At 45.1% G+C, this 16,536-nt stretch overlaps 1 long non-coding RNA gene across 1 annotated transcript; it reads right to left on the bottom strand.

Moving 5' to 3' along the window:
- Positions 1–496: 496 nt before the first annotated feature.
- On the bottom strand, positions 497–2,817 carry LOC120998002. Its single transcript, XR_005778276.1, has 3 exons — positions 2,745–2,817; positions 2,651–2,655; positions 497–599 (listed from the first exon to the last, which is right to left on the bottom strand). It is a non-coding gene; the product is annotated as an uncharacterized LOC120998002 (long non-coding RNA).
- Positions 2,818–16,536: the final 13,719 nt, after the last annotated feature.

Genomic DNA, 16,536 nt, shown 5'->3' with positions numbered 1-16,536 from the left:
CAGCACTTATTGCCCTTGAAAAGGACAAATCGATTATAATTAAATCGTCCGACATAGTAATCCTGGTAATCCTCGATCATGCGGCTTACCAGGCCATGTGCTTCGATCTCCTGAAGGACAGGGAGGGCTACAGGGTGCTACCTGTGAACCCCTCCGTTCTATTCCATGAGGACCTAAAGATCATTCTGACTAAGGCCCTTGCAGATAGAGTAATCTCGACGGCGGAGTACGACTTTCTCCTCCCGACTCACTCTACCATAGCTACCTTTTATCGATTGCCTAAAGTCCACAAGGGTATTACCCCCTTAAAAGGCCGCCCAATCGTCTCTGGGGTTAATTCCCTAACACAGAATTGTGGTATTTATATCGATCGCGTGCTGAGACAGTTCGTTGTGTCCCTACCATCATATACGAGTGACACAATGGACTTTCTCAGTAAGATCGAGGCGATCAGTGTGGACCCGGGATGCATATTGGCTAGTATAGACGTTGAATCCCTTTACAGCTCAATTCCACATAGCAAGGGCCTCTATGCTGCAGATTATTTTTTGAAAACAAGAGACGTCCACTGTAGAATGCATAATACCTTCATCCTCAGACTTCTCGAGTTCACTCTGACCCACAACTTTTTCCTTTTCAACGTTTCTACCACCAGCTCAGGGGTACGGCAATAGAGAGCCCCTGTCCCCCCACTTATGCCAACTTCTTCCTGGGCTGGTGGGAGGACACATGCGTGTTTCCAGATGGTGTGACTTGGTGGTCCGATAAGATCACCTTCTGGACACGCTATATTGATGACATTTTCGTGATTTGGAAGGGTGGGTCAGAGGAACTCCGAGAATTTGTCGGGGCCCTCAATAGCAATGATATTGGTTTGCGGTTTACCTTCGAATTCGATCTACATACCATTCCCTTCCTTGATGTTCGGATAACGAAGGAGGGAGAGAGACTTATCGCGGGTATGTATAGGAAGGAAACCGCAACCAATTCGCTGCTACACTGGGAAAGCCATCACCCCACACCCCTTAAACGTGGCATACCGAGGGGCCAATATCTAAGGACCCGGAGAAACTGTTCTGAGGGTGCAGCGTTCTACAGTGAGGCTAAGAACCTCCAGATGAGATTCAGGGAGAGGGGCTACACCCAAACGGTTCTTGGGGGCGCGTTTCAGAACGCCCTGGATAGGGAACGTACTGAGCTCCTCGTCCCTAAACCTAAGGTACAAAGTGGGCAGCAACCAGTACGCCTGATATCTACGTTTGACTCAGCGAATACGCAGGTAATGTCAATCCTGAAAAGGTACTGGCCTATCCTACACATGGACCCTGATCTCAGGGATGTACTTACCACACAACCAAGTGTCACGTATAGGCGAGGGAGGAGTCTTAAAGACCGCTTGGTCCATAGCCACTACACCACACCAAGTGGAGTGGGGACATGGCTGGACCGGAAGCCATGCGGAATGTTTAAATGTGGCTCCTGCAAAGCATATACCTTTGTTTCCACTGCAAAATCAATCACATGTTCAGTTACTGGGCAAACCTACCAAATTAGGGACTTCTATAACTGTAGGAGTAAGGGTGCGGTATATATCTGCCAATGCCCCTGTCCTATGGATTATATAGGTAAGACCACCAGAGAGGTCAGGCAGCGGATATGTGAACATGTGAACGACGTGGTCAAGAAGAAGATCACACCTGTCGCGTCACATGTTAACGACATCCATGGTGGTAACCCTAACTGCTTGAAATTCTCGGTCCTAGAGATCATTCCACCATCACCAAGGAGTGGCGACTGGGACCGAAAAATTCTCCAGAAGGAGTGCGTCTGGATTCATCGCTTCAAATCCCAGGTACCCCTTGGGATTAATGTAAGACTCACGTTCTCGTGCTTTCTATGATCTGTGGGGGTGGCTATGTGCTTTCCTTCCATCTCTTTGATCAGGAACAGACTCACTCGATAAATACATTTTAGCCAAGACAAAATAATAGGATACGTTAAGTATCCAAATGCTGCGCACTAATTATCTCATGTGCGCCGGGTGCCACCCATTATCCTGGGCGTGCACATAGGTGGAAAATTGTGTAATAGGCTCATATTTATCATTTCTGTTTCACACTCATCTTCCTTATATATACCGCCCTCTGTTTGTCATTTGACCAGTGTAATACCATATATACAGAATGCTGCCTTTCTGGTCCACCCCCCCTTCTTTTACCAATTATCGCATTAATGTGCTGCGCTAAGGAGATGGGATGTATCGGGATGTATCTATTAGGGTAGACAGTCTAGTTTCGTTTCGTTTTCATTTTCCTACAGTACCTGTCAATTGCCTGGTAATGTCTATTCAGACATGGCATGATCCGGACTGAGGGACCGCCTCCGGTGGTTTCATGGGACGGCCCACTGACCGGATATGATATCACGGTGCGTTCCAAAAGACCGGATGTGGTGGTTTTATGCGGTCCACTACATGTAAATTACGCACCGTGATGTCATTGGTGAAACGACCGGTGAGGAGATGTTGGCGCTTTGGCACACTGGGCGGAAGTGGCGGGCAATGCGGTCCACTGGTCTGGATGTAAGCTCCAGATGCGGTCCACGGACCGGATGTTACGCACATATGGGGCGTCTCGTTACCGGAAGTAACCTGCCCTGTTTACTCAGCCGGGAATTACGAACAGCCGGCGATTAGGGTATATCTGGAGGCAGGTAACAGAGTGAGTGTGTTCAGCAGGAGGAACAGATTGGCACCAGGACGCAACCTACATGTGAGTAAGGAATCCTTGGTCCTAATTGGCAGGTGATAAATATGGCATCAGCTGAGCATTTTATTATGTTTTACAGCTTTTTGAATAATATGTTGGGCTTTATCTGACTGTACCCTCTAGCCACTTGACTGCCTAGGACATTAAGTAAGTAATGACCCTTAAGGGGCAGAATGATACACTTTTGCATTAAGCTCCCACCTTGATATCCTCTTTCTTATCTTCCATCCATAGGTGGGGTATATCTAATGGTCCCCTGGGTCCTAGACACGTTTCGGTCTGCGTCCTTGGTCCTGTGTCCTCTACTGCACCATGAGTATCTATAAATTATCTATATTTATCCATGTGATTATGACGGTTTACCCATGACTGTTAATACCCCCTGATGAACCTAGCGATAGGGGAAACGCGTAGGGTTCTTTATGAGAACCAACCTGGGAACGCACCGTTAATGATGCCCCTGTGTTTGGTTCCTTCTAAACTAAGGTTGTAGGTGATACGTATCCTTGTACATCTACATATATACATCTTTTTGTCTATCCAGTTTTGTGGGCTGTTGTCCGTGTGGGTACTTAGTTACCTGGGACACAGATAAGTATCCGTCGGTTCATGGGGAGCCATGGCACTGTCCTTTAGGAGGAGTGTAAACGGAGGGCAGTCAGTCCAGGTACGGGGACGGGGAGTCTCCACCATCAGGAGACATCCCTGGGCTGAGGAATAACTCAGGGTGAGTATAGGGATAGGTTAGATATATCCCAACACTCCCCATAGCTGCCCCGTGTTCACTCACCTCTAAAAACCATATCAACGGTTGGCTACCCTGCAGGAACATATTTTATCTCTTTTTTTCATTGTTTGTTTGATTCACAATTTTCACTGGTGAACCACCACAGTGGTATTATTTTATATAGTACTAGTAAGTAAAAGTTACGTTTTAAAGGGTCAACATTGCTGGACACTTCTTGATTCTATGATCCTTCTATAAAATATATATTGATTTAGCTGGCCATTTCTTTTTTTTTTTTTTTTTGTAACTATATGCATTCTCCATATAATTACAGTTATGGAACCTATTTTCTTATAACTCTATATTGCACCATTCCTCTGTTATTCCTGATAGAATTTTATGAATTAATTGCCTGCAATAAATGTCCAGCTGAGCATTGTGCATCCCTGACCATTGATACCACTGATTGGATAGTGTCAGACCATGTAGAGAAATACCCCCAACTGGTAATACCCAGATAGACTCTAGACTCTTTGTATTGGGGATTGCAAATATCTACTGAAACAGACATGTCAAGAGAGGTGGCAGGTGCTCTTTAATACACAGAAGATGGCACCCTGGTCAGTTAGTCAGGGATAGTGATGGACGAACATCTGCCGGGATGGTTCGCGTACGGGTCCCATTCATTTTAATGGCAGGCGAACCTGAAAAACCTTCAGCTCATATTTGCAGACAAGAAATAATTGCTAGAAGTGCACAAATACACTGCACTATACAGTACCCAAATGCTCTATAAAGAAAGTATATTGGTATATAACACCCCGCTTCAATCAGTTTTTTTGGGGGATGACTGGTATATCACACCAGTAGAAATTGTTTGTTCCAATAACGCTTGTCCCTCTATATACCTGCAGAACCGCACACAACTGCCGCACAATACAAATGCACTATAATATACTTTCTAACATAGAAAGTATATTATAACATTGTACAAGGAAGGCAATCTATTAGAATATACATAAAGATAAAACGTAACCTTTAATAATTTTACTATGAGGGTCCATTCACAAGTCAGTAAGTGTTTTGCGGATCCGCAAAACACGGACACAGTCAATGTGCATTCCGCAATTTGTGGACCGCACATCGCCGGCACTATAATAGAAAATGCCTAATCTTGTCTGCAATTGCGGACAAGAATAGGACATGTTCTATTTTTTTGCGGAAATGGAAGCTCAGGTGCGGAAGTGCAGATCCGCAAATGCGGATGCGGACAGCACATTCTGGCCCCATTGAACATGAATGGGTCTGCATCCATTCCGCAATTTTGCGGAACGGATGCGGACCCATTTTGCGGACGTGTGAATGGAAAAGATATTTCTCAAAATGAAAATAAATTAAATTATAAAAGTTAAAGGGGTTCTGCACTTTGTTTTAACTGATGATCTATCCTCTGGATAGATCATCAGCATCTGATCGGCAGGGGTCCGACAACCAGGACCCCCGCCGATCAGCTGTTTGAGAAGGCAGAGGCGTGGCCTTCTCACTGTTTACCGCTGGCCCAGTGATGTCACGACTAGAATCAACTAGCGTGGGCGGGGCTAAGCTCCATTCAAGTGAACAGAGCTTAGCCCCGCCCAGGCCAGTTGATACTAGTCGTGACATCACTGGGCCAGCGGTAAACAGCGAGAAGGCCGCGGCGCTGCTGAAGCGCCGCTGCCTTCTCAAACAGCTGATCGGCGGGGGTCCCGTGTGTCGGACCCCCGCCGATCAGATGCTGATGATCTATCCAGAGGTTAGATCATCAGTTAAAACAAAGTGCAGAACCCCTTTAAGCAAAAAGCATAGATGTGGTAGGCAATAACAAGTGCTCGGCGGAACTAAATCATGTGCTCGGCGGCACCAAATCAGAAACCATATATCCTACCACAATCCGGGGGGTTCCAGTGCACATCCATGAATCCCGGAGGGAAAGCAAAAAACATCTATCCCTGGGCTCGATGATGATGTGGTATTAAAGGACAGGGTGGGCAAAGAACTGTCCATGATATTGCCCTACAGGGGGGTGCTATTCTGGCCCTGATAGCCTAACCACAGACCACCCGCCCTGATAAGAGCGACCCCGTCCGGAACCTTACCCTATATAAAAATGACCCTAGTAAGCCCCTAGCCCCCTGACTTCCAAGTGATTACTATATAGATCTATGTGTTTTTGACTCATTATAAAAGTATAAGCATATCACACCCCTCTGTGTATCACACATATAGATAGCACACCTATACTAGTGCTTAAAAGGACATTTGTGGCCCTATTAGCTAGTGTTTGGTGTCCCTAACAGCCTGTCCCTGCTCCACATAGCAACCTCTCCCTACACTGGCAAAACACTGAATGTAAAATGGTGGCCAGATCAGGTTTATTTATAAGGTAGGGGGTATGTCCATGTGCTGAAACGTCTCAATTGGCTGTCCTGTACCACCTGATGGATGTATCATGGGTCAAAGTTCTTCATAATGTAAAAGAATATGGCGGGCGCGAATTTCTCCATATGTTCGCATGTTCGGCGAATCGCGAACACGCAAAGTTCGCCGCGAAAAGACCGCCGGCGAATCGCAAGGCCATCTCTAGTCAGGGACTGTCAGTCATAACTTATTTACTCTTTTATCATATCTTTTCTTTAACATCTCTATGATGTCAACAATTGTTATTGGATAGTTATCAGAGATGCCTTCCCGTTAAGGGTTTTATATATACATAATATCTTTAGTTGTAACTAAATACTACATATCCATTATTACAAGTACTTATATAGCACCCTTTTACCTTGCATGGCCTTCGCGGCACAATCACTGTTGTTCTGGCATGCAGTAATTGGATAACTATCAAACCTATTGCATTGCATAGTCAAAGAATACAATGCAAGGGATTGACAATTACAAATAATTAACCCCTTTGCTACCAGCGCCGTACATGTTCAAGCAGAGACCCACGGCTAATGACCGCGACCTGCAATAATGCCGATCGTGGTCATTAAAGACTTTAGATGCCATGATTAAATGTGTGCATCTAAATGCCTGCACTTCCGGGCTTCTTACCAGTATCCTCTGCGGCCATTAAGGGGTCAGGCAACTGGTTTTAATACGTTGGGTCTCTCGGAAGAGACCCAGGGTATTGAAACTGCATTTCTTATCTTGGCCAGCAGGCCAACATAAGAAATGACCAATTCTGCTTTCATAATGGATCTATAAGAATCATGATGGTTCAGATTTAAAAAAAAAAAAATCGTTTTCTAGCCTCAACATGAAAAAAAAACTGTTAAAAATATATAAAAATTAAAAAATATAAATTTAAATCACCCCCATTTCTGTATAATAAAAAAATAAGTAAATATATAACAAAATATATAAACATCATGGGCATCACCACATTAGAAAATGCTCTGAATATTAAAATATAACAAAAATATTTCTCCAATACGGCGATTGGCATAACGGAAAAAGGGTCAAAATGGCTGATTTGCCACTTTTTCATCACTTCTCTTACCCAAAAAATGTAATACAATGTGATCAAAAAGTCACATACACTCCAAGATAGTATAAATAAAAACTACAGATCGTCTCACAAAAAAGGAGTCCCCACACAGCTCAGTAGATATAACTATAAAAAAATTGTTATTGGGGTCAGAAATTATTAGCATTTTTGCGCTATTTAGACATAAAAAAAACTATAAATACGTGTTGCAGTTGAAATCGTACTGACCCAGAGAATGATGGGCACAGGTCAGTTTTGCATCAAAGAGAACACCGTAGGAACAAAACCCGTTAAACTGTGGAGGAATTGCATTTTTTTTCCAAATATAGCCAATTGATATTCTTTTACCGCTTCCCACTATATTGAATGCTATATTAAATGTTGGCATTAGAAAATTCAACTTGTCCCGCAAAAAATGAGCCCTTATATAAATATGTGAACGGAAAAATAAAAAAAAGTTATGGTTCAAGGGAAATAGGGAAAAAAAAATGAAAAAACCTGGTATGCTAAAGGTTAAAGGGTTTCTATCACTTCGTTTCACCTATTTTGCTTTCAGACACTAGCGATCCGCTAGTGTCTGCTCTATCTAACCATCCTAATATAAGAGCTTATTGTCCTGCCGTTTAGCTAAAAAAATAACTTATATAGATATGCAAATGAGCCTCTAGGTGCTATGGGGGCGTGATTAGCACCTAGAGGCTCCGTCTACCTTAACAAACTGCCGCCGCCCAGTGCGTCCCTCCAGCCCGCCCATCTCCTCCGGAATGCGATGCTCCTCGTATTCGGCGCATGCGCAGTGAATGTCTGATCGCTTCCCTGCTCAGACATCTCCACTGCGCCTGCGCCGATGACGTCATAGTGCTCCGAGGAACAGGCGCAGTGGAGATGTCTGAGCAGGGAAGCGATCAGACATTCACTGCGCATGCGCCGAATACGAGGAGCATCGCATTCCGGAGGAGATGGGCGGGCTGGAGGGACGCGCTGGGCGGCGGCAGTTTGTTAAGGTAGACGGAGCCTCTAGGTGCTAATCACGCCCCCATAGCACCTAGAGGCTCATTTGCATATCTATATAAGTTATTTTTTTAGCTAAACGGCAGGACAATAAGCTCTTATATTAGGATGGTTAGATAGAGCAGACACTAGCGGATCGCTAGTGTCTGAAAGCTAAATAGGTGAAACGAAGTGATAGAAACCCTTTAAATATTAGGGCACTAAAAATAAATATGCCTCTAAGGCCAGAAGAATACTGTCATGTATAAAAAGAGGCATGGACTTTTGGGACAGTGATATTACTACTTTACAAAAAAGTGTGGCTTCTTCTGGCATATGCAGTTCAGGTAACCAGTTCATACAAAGGGTGTTCTGGAGCTGGCAAACGTACAAAGAAAAACAACTAAACTGATAAGAGGCATCAAAAGTTTTAATTATGAGAATTACATTTATTTAGTCTTGAGAGGAGGTGTCTAAGAGCGAAAGTGATTAGCCTACACAAATACATAAATAGCATACTAAAAATATATGGTGAAAAACTGTTCCTTGTAAAATCCCCCCGAAAAACAAGGCCTCCATCTGGAGAAGAAATATATTCAGTCTCCAGAGACAATCTGTGGAATTGTCTACCTCAGGACAGCAGGAATAATTGACAGGTTTGGAAAAGGCTAGGTGAATTCTTAGAATTAAAAAAACATTAAGGCTTATAAAAATGGATAGAATTCTGGATTCTCACTCCCCTTCCATTATTTCACATCCCCTACCATCCTCTGGTTGAACTTGATGGGTTTATGTCTTTTTTTATCCATACTAAATACTGTATGTAACTAAGGGCTCTTTCACACTTGCGTTGTCCGGATCCGTCGTGCACTCCATTTGCCGGAGGTGCCCGCCGGATCCGTAACAACGCAAGTGAACTGAAAGCATTTGAAGACGGATCCTGACGCCATTCTGGAGCGCCCTGGGAGCCGCACGGACGGTAAGTATACTGCTCCCCCGCTCCCCACTACACTTTACCATGGCAAACAGGACTTTAGTGTCCTGGGAGCCATGGTAACCATTCAGAAAAAGCTAAACGTCGGATCCGGTAATGCGCCGAAACGACGTTTAGCTTAAGGCCGGATCCGGATTAATGCCTTTCAATGGGCATCAATTCCGGATCCGGCCTTGCGGCAAGTGTTCAGGATTTTTGGCCGGAGCAAAAAGCGCAGCATGCTGCGGTATTTTCTCCGGCCAAAAAACGTTCCGTTCCGGAACTGAAGACATCCTGATGCATCCTGAACGGATTTCTCTCCATTCAGAATACATGGGGATAATCCTGATCAGGATTCTTCCGGCATAGAGCCCCGACGACGGAACTCTATGCCGGAAAAGAACAACGCAAGCGTGAAAGAGCCCTTCACTATACTTTATATTCATTTATCTAATCTTATCTATCTATCTATCTATCTATCTATCTATCTATCTATCTATCTATCTATCTATCTATCTATCTATCTATCTATCTATCGACCCTGTGGATCACAGTAATATCATGGTTAATGACTGCTAAAGGTTTTTTTTCTTAGGGAATCACTTCTAAAAGTCCAGTCATTGTGCCTCTGCATGAACACAGGCCTAATTTCATCTTCATGGACAAAAATGCGCCAGCTCATCGAGGTTGCATCATTAGGAAATGGATACTGGAGACTGAGGTACCTCAAATGGAGTGGCCTGCACTTTCTCCAGACGTGAATCCCATTGAAAACCTATGGGATCAGCTGAGTCGCCATGTAGAGGCTCGTTACTCTGTACCCCAGAACCTCAATGACCTGAGGGCCGCCCTTCGAGAAGAGTGGGATGGCATGCCTCAGCAGACAATAAGTCGACATGTGAACAGCATGAGATATTGTTGTCAAGCTGTAATTGATGCTCAAGGCTTGACATGATAAGGTATTAAAACATTCATATTTTGTGGGGGTATACCCAACACTGTTGTTGGCTTTTGTTTCAATAAATACCAGTTTGAAATGAGGAGATCACCGTTGCATGCTTCTACTTAAATGACCTACTTTCATGCAATTTTTTATGAATAATGTATGTTATCCAATCAGGACCTGTGATAACATCATCGTCTTCAGCATCATAAAAAGGTCTTGTACATCTGGTAAAATAACTGCCCAGAGCATCATTACATGTCCTTCCACCCCCAACAGCATTGAGAAGAACTGCAGAATGAGCTCTCCACTGAAACTAGAATGGAATGGTAAGAGGAGGTCTTTTCATTTTCACTCATTCACTATTTTTACTCATATGTCACTATATATATATATATATATATATATATATACACACATACACAGTGCCTTGCAAAAGTATTCACCCCACATGACTTTTTTCGTATTTTGGTGCCTCACAACCTGGAATTAACATGGATTGTTTGAGGATTTGCATCATTTAATTTACAGAACATGCCCACAACTCTGAAGATGTTTTTTTTTATTTTTTATTGTGAAGCAAACAACAAATAGGACAAAATAACAGAAAAAGTCAATGTGCATAACTATTCACCCCCCTAAAGTCAATACTTTATAGAGCCACCTTTTGCGGCAATCACAGCTCCAAGTCGCTTTGGATATGTCTCTATGAGCTTGGCACATCTTACCACTGGGATTTTTGCCCATTCCTCCTTGCAAAACTGCTACAGCTCCTTCAAGTTGGATTTTTGCGCTTGTGAACAGCAATCTTTAAGTCTGACCACAGATTTTCTATTGGATTGAGATCTGGGCTTTGACTAGGCCATTCTAACACATTTACATGTTTCCCCTTAAACCACTCAACTGTTGCTTTAGCAATGTGTTTGGGGTCATTGTCCTGCTGGAAGGTGAACCTCCGTCCTAGCCTCAAATCACGCACAGAGTGGTGCAGTTTTTGCTCAAGAATATCCCTGTATTTAGCACCACCCATCTTTCCCTCAACTATAACCAGTTTGCCAGTCCCGGCTGCTGAAAAACATCCCCACAGCATGATGCTGCCACCACCATGTTTCACTGTGGGGATGGTGTTCTTTGGGTGATGTGATGTGTTGGGTTTGCGCCAGACATGGCATTTTCTTTGATGGCCGAAAAGTTCAATTTTAGTCTCATCAGACCAGAGCACCTTACTCCATACATTTTGGGAGTCTCCCACATGCCTTTTCGAAAAATCACAACGTGCCTTTTTGTTTTTAGCTGAAAATAATGGCTTTCTCCTGGCCACTCTGCCATAAAGCCCAACTCTATGGAGCGTACGGCTTATTGTCGTCCCATGTACAGATACTCCAGTCTCTGCTGTGGAACTCTGCAGCTCCTCCAGGGTTACCTTAGGTCTCTGTGCTGCCTCTCTGATTAATGCCCTCCTTGCCTGGTCCGTGAGTTTTGGTGGGCGGCCGTCTCTTGGCAGGTTTGCTGTTTTGCCATGTTTTTTCCATTTGGTTATGATAGATTTGATGGTGCTCCTGGGGATCATCAAAGATTTTGATATTTTTTTTATAACCTAACCCTGACTTGTACTTCTCAACAACATTGTCCCTTACTTGTTTGGAGAGTTCCTTGGTCTTCATGGAAGTGTTTGGTTAGTGATGCCTCTTGCTTAGGTGTTGCAGCCTCTGGGGCCTTTCAAAAAAGGTGTGTATATGTAATGATAGATCATGTGACACTTAGATTGCACACAGGTGGACATTATTTCACAAATTATGTGACTTCTGAAGGTAATTGGTTTCTGCAGAGCTTTTTATGGGCTTCCTAATAAAGGGGGTGAATACATACGCACATGCCAATTTTCTGTTTTCTATTTCTAAACAATAGATTTATTAAAAAAAATTTCTCATTTCACTTCACCAACTTAGACTATTGTGTTCTGATCCATCATATAAAATTCAGATTAACAAAACATTGAACCTAAGGCTGTAATGTAACAAAATACGAAAAAAGTCAAGGGGGGTGAATACTTTTTCAAGGTACTCTAAATATATATATATATATATATATATATATATATATATATATAGTACTACAGTCATTTACAATCACTATTACCTCAAATACCTCACTGTCATACCTTATCACATCAGTACACTGCTCTCTCTCTCTCTCTCTCTCTCTCTCTAATATATATATATATATATATATATATATATATACATATTAGACATTAAGTCTGTTACAATAATGGGCACTAGAACAGTGGTGCATAAACATTAGTAGGAACAGTCTATATTAAATGGCAAGGGGACGGCTGGCACTGTCTGGTGGCACTGACTGGTGGTGCTGAGACTGCTGGTAGCGACTGGTGGCTGAGATGGCGGGCACTGACTGGTGGCTGAGACTGCTTGCACTGTGATTGGTGGCACTGACTGATGGCTGAGACTGCTGGCACTGTGACTGGTGGCTGTGGCTGGTGGCACTGACTGATGGCTGAGACGGATGGCACTGACTGGTGGCTGAGACGGTTGGCACTGGGACTTGTGGCTGTGGCTGGTGGCACTGACTGGTGGCTGTGGCTGGTGGCACTGACTGGTGACTAAGACTCCTGGCACAGTGACTGGTGTCTGTGACTGATGGTTGAGACGGCTGACACTGACTGGTGGCTAAGAATGATAGCACTGTGACTGGTGGAACTGACTAATGGCTGAGTTGGCTGGCACTGACTGGTGGCTGAGACTGCTGGCACTGTGACTGGTGGCTGTGTCGGCTGGCATCGACTGGTGGCTGAGACTGCTGGCACTGTGACTGGTGGCTGGTGGTACTGACTGGTGGCTGAGACTATGGGATTATGAATGGTGGCTGTGGTTGGAGGCACTGACTGATGGCTGAGATGGTTAGCAATGACTGGTGGATGAGACTGCTGGCACTGACCTGTGGCTGGTGGCACTGACTGGTGGCTGAGATGGCTAGCACTGACTGGTGGATGAGACTGCTGGCACTGTGACTAGTGGCTGTGGCACTCACTGATGGCTGAGATGGCTGGCACTGACTGGTCGCTGAGACTGCTGGCACTGTGACTGGTGGTTGTAGCTGGTGGCACTGACTGATGGCTAAGATGGCTGGCACTGACTGGTAGCTGAGACTGCTGGCACTGTGACTAGTGGATGTAGCTGGTGGCACTGACTGATGGCTGAGATGGCTGGCACTGACTGGTAGCTGAGACTACTGGCACTGTGACTGGTGGCTGTGGCACTGACTAATGGCTGAGACCGATGGCACTGACTGCTGGCACTGTGACTGGTGGCTGTGGCTGGTGGCTGAGACTGCTGGCACTGTGACTTGTGGCTGTGGCTGGTGGCACTGACTGATGACTCAGACAGCTGGCACTGAATGGTAGCTGAAACTGCTGGCACTGTGACTGGTGGCTGTGGCTGCTGTCTGTGGCTGAGAGTGCTGGGACTGTGACTGGTGGCTGTGGCTGGTGGCTGAAACTGCTGGCACTATGACTGGTGGCTGTGGCACTCACTGATGGCTAAGATGGCTGGCACTGACTGCTGGCACTGTGACTGGTGGCTGTGGCTGGTGGCTGAGACTGCTGGCACTGTGACTTGTGGCTGTGGCTGGCGGTACTGACTGATGGCTCAGACAGCTGGCACTGTGACTGGTGGCTGTGGCACTCTCTGATGGCTGAGATGGCTGGCACTGACTGGTGGCTAAGACTGCTGGCACTGTGACTGGTGGCTGTGGCTGGTGGCACTGTGACTGGTGGCTGAGACTGCGACTTGTGGCTGGTGGCACTGACTGATGGCTGAGACAGCTGGCACTGAATGGTGGCTGAGGCTGCTGGCACTGTAACTGGTGGTTGTGGCTGGTGGCACTGACTGGTAGCTGAGACTGCTGGCACTGTGACTGGTGGCACTGACGGATTGCTGACATAGATGGCACTGACTGGTGGCTGAGACTGCTGACAGTGTGACTGGTGGCTGTGGTTGGTGGCACTGACTGATTGCTGAGACGGATGGCACTGACTGATTGCTGAGACGGATGGCACTGACTGGTGGCTGAGACTGTTGGCAGCATCTGGTGGCTGAGACTGCTGGCAGCGGCTGTTGTCTGTGGCTGAGAGTGCTGGGACTGTGCGGCTCTGTTATGCACGGACAGTAATGGCGTTGTTCCGACGTGGAGAGCACAACATAACCTGTGAGCGGTGGTGGTGATTGGGCGAAGCGCAAGTGTGGGGGCGGTTCGGGAGGTGTGTGGAGTGCCGTGTGATGATTGGTCAGCTCGCTGTACATGCACAATTAAATTGTCAGCACACACGCGCAGACACGCAGCCCTGAGCACGAACACAGGGACTTTATTATAAGAGATAGCTTCTACCATTGATTCCCTCAAATACAATCTATAATAATAAAAGCCCTGTGTGCGTGCTTCGTGTCCCAATAATTAAACTAAGCATGCAGGGGGCGCCAACAAACCGCCTCCAGCTGCCACTGTTCTCCTCACAGAGCCCGCGGGGAATGGAATTTGCTGGGCTGTGAGTGCCATGGCAGAGGGGCTGGACTGGGTTTGTGAGCGGTGTGGGCGGTGCGGCCGTGTGTGGAGCGCTGTGTCCTGATTAGTCGCCCCGCCGTGCATGCCCAGTTCAAAACTGGGTACACACACACACGGACACCGCACACTCACACAGCGCTTTTATTACATAGGATATGAAAAGTTCCCCTTTCTGAGGTGGTAAAAAACATGTACTTTCTTACCTGTGAATCCATCCTTACAGGTACAGGTGTAACTTCCTTCTGTATTAGTGCAGGTGGCATTAGGTGAACAGGGATTGGTCTTACATTCATCGATATCTTCACAATGGGTTCCATCACCTAATCAATATCAAATGTTTCAGAGGTAACTCACGGATATTACATTGGAGGTGGATGTGAAAATGAAAACTTCCATATACATTTACATGTTATAGATAAAATAATAGTCCCATTACTGAAACACAGCTAAATGCAGACACATGGGGCTACCAAATGAAAAGGATTTAAAGCATTTCAACACAGGTTCTAAATCATGGTATTCTCAGGAAACAGCAAGGGTATGGCGACACATGGCAAGGTCACTATTTTATTTTCTGGCCAAAATCCAGAAAGGCAAAATCTGTGCCAAATCAGGTGGATTTTGCATTAGAATTGGAGTAAATTAGCCACAGATTTATTGCATAGGGTAAAATTCACGGCAGATTTCCTCAACATAAAATGACATGCTACAGGTTGAAAATGGGCACCATAATATGTGTGGATTCCGATGTGGACATCTCCACACATTATGGATGAGATTTTTTAAGATCTCATACCCTTCACTGCTACTGGAAAAGTTACAGATCTTTTACACACAATTTGCAGCATTTACACTACGTGTTGCCATACCCTGACTTTATGCTTAATATTAGTATCAAGTACATTTTTCAGTACAGTTAAAGGGGTTGGTCGGTTTCCTATATTGATGACCTATCCCAGAGATGGCCAACCTGAGGCTCTCCAGCTATTGCAAAACGATAACTCCCAGCATACGCAGAATGCCTACAGCTATCAGCCTACAGCAGGGCATGGTGGGAGTTGTAGTTTAACAACAGCTGGAGAGCCACAGGTTGGCCATCCCTGACCTATCCTGAGGATAGGTCATCAATATCAGATCAGCGCCCCCCGCGACCGCTGTATTCTCTTCACTCTTTACCTGCTCGCTGTTGATTTCATACTGGCAAGCAGTGTAAGTAAAGCTGCTCCGTCCCAATCACTTTAATAGGAAGGGGCAGCTACACTCCATCTCCTCCTTCCCATTGAAGTGAATGGGGACAGAGGTGTTGTAATTACACCTGCTCGCCACTGTGATGTGACGGCAGGAGGGTAACCAGTGAAGAGAATGCAGGGTTCCCACAAGCATTGCGTTCTCTTCAAACAGCTGATTTCAAGGGTCCTGGGAGTCGGCCCCCCGCCGAACTGATATTGATGACCTATCCGGTGGTTAGGTTATCAATATAGGAAACAAACCAATCCCTTCAATAGGTATAAACAGGACTCAGCAGCTCTAACTGGCATGTCAGAACTCACCTGTGAATCCATCCTTACAGGTACAGGTAAAACTTCCTTCTGTATTAGTGCAGGTGGCATTAGGTGAACAGGGATTGCTGGTCTTACATTCATCGATATCTTCACAATGGGTTCCATCACCTAATCAATATCAAGTGTTTCACAGTTAACTGAGGGATATAACACTGGAACTAGATGTGAAAATGAAAACATTTTAATATACACTGCTCAAAAAAATAAAGGGAACACTTAAACAACACAATGTAACTCCAAGTCAATCACACTTCTGTGAAATCAAACTGTCCACTTAGGAAGCAACACTGAGTGACAATCAATTTCACATGCTGTTGTGCAAATGGGATAGACAACAGGTGGAAATTATAGGCAATTAGCAAGACACCCCCAATTAAGAAGTGGTTCTGCAGGTGGTGACCACAGACCACTTCTCAGTTCCTATGCTTCCTGGCTGATGTTTTGGTCACTTTTGAATGCTGGCGGT

The sequence above is a fragment of the Bufo bufo genome, chromosome 4 (genome assembly GCF_905171765.1).
Source record: "Bufo bufo chromosome 4, aBufBuf1.1, whole genome shotgun sequence".
NCBI classification, from domain to species: domain Eukaryota; kingdom Metazoa; phylum Chordata; class Amphibia; order Anura; family Bufonidae; genus Bufo; species Bufo bufo.
This window is presented reverse-complemented; position numbering and strand designations above follow the sequence as displayed.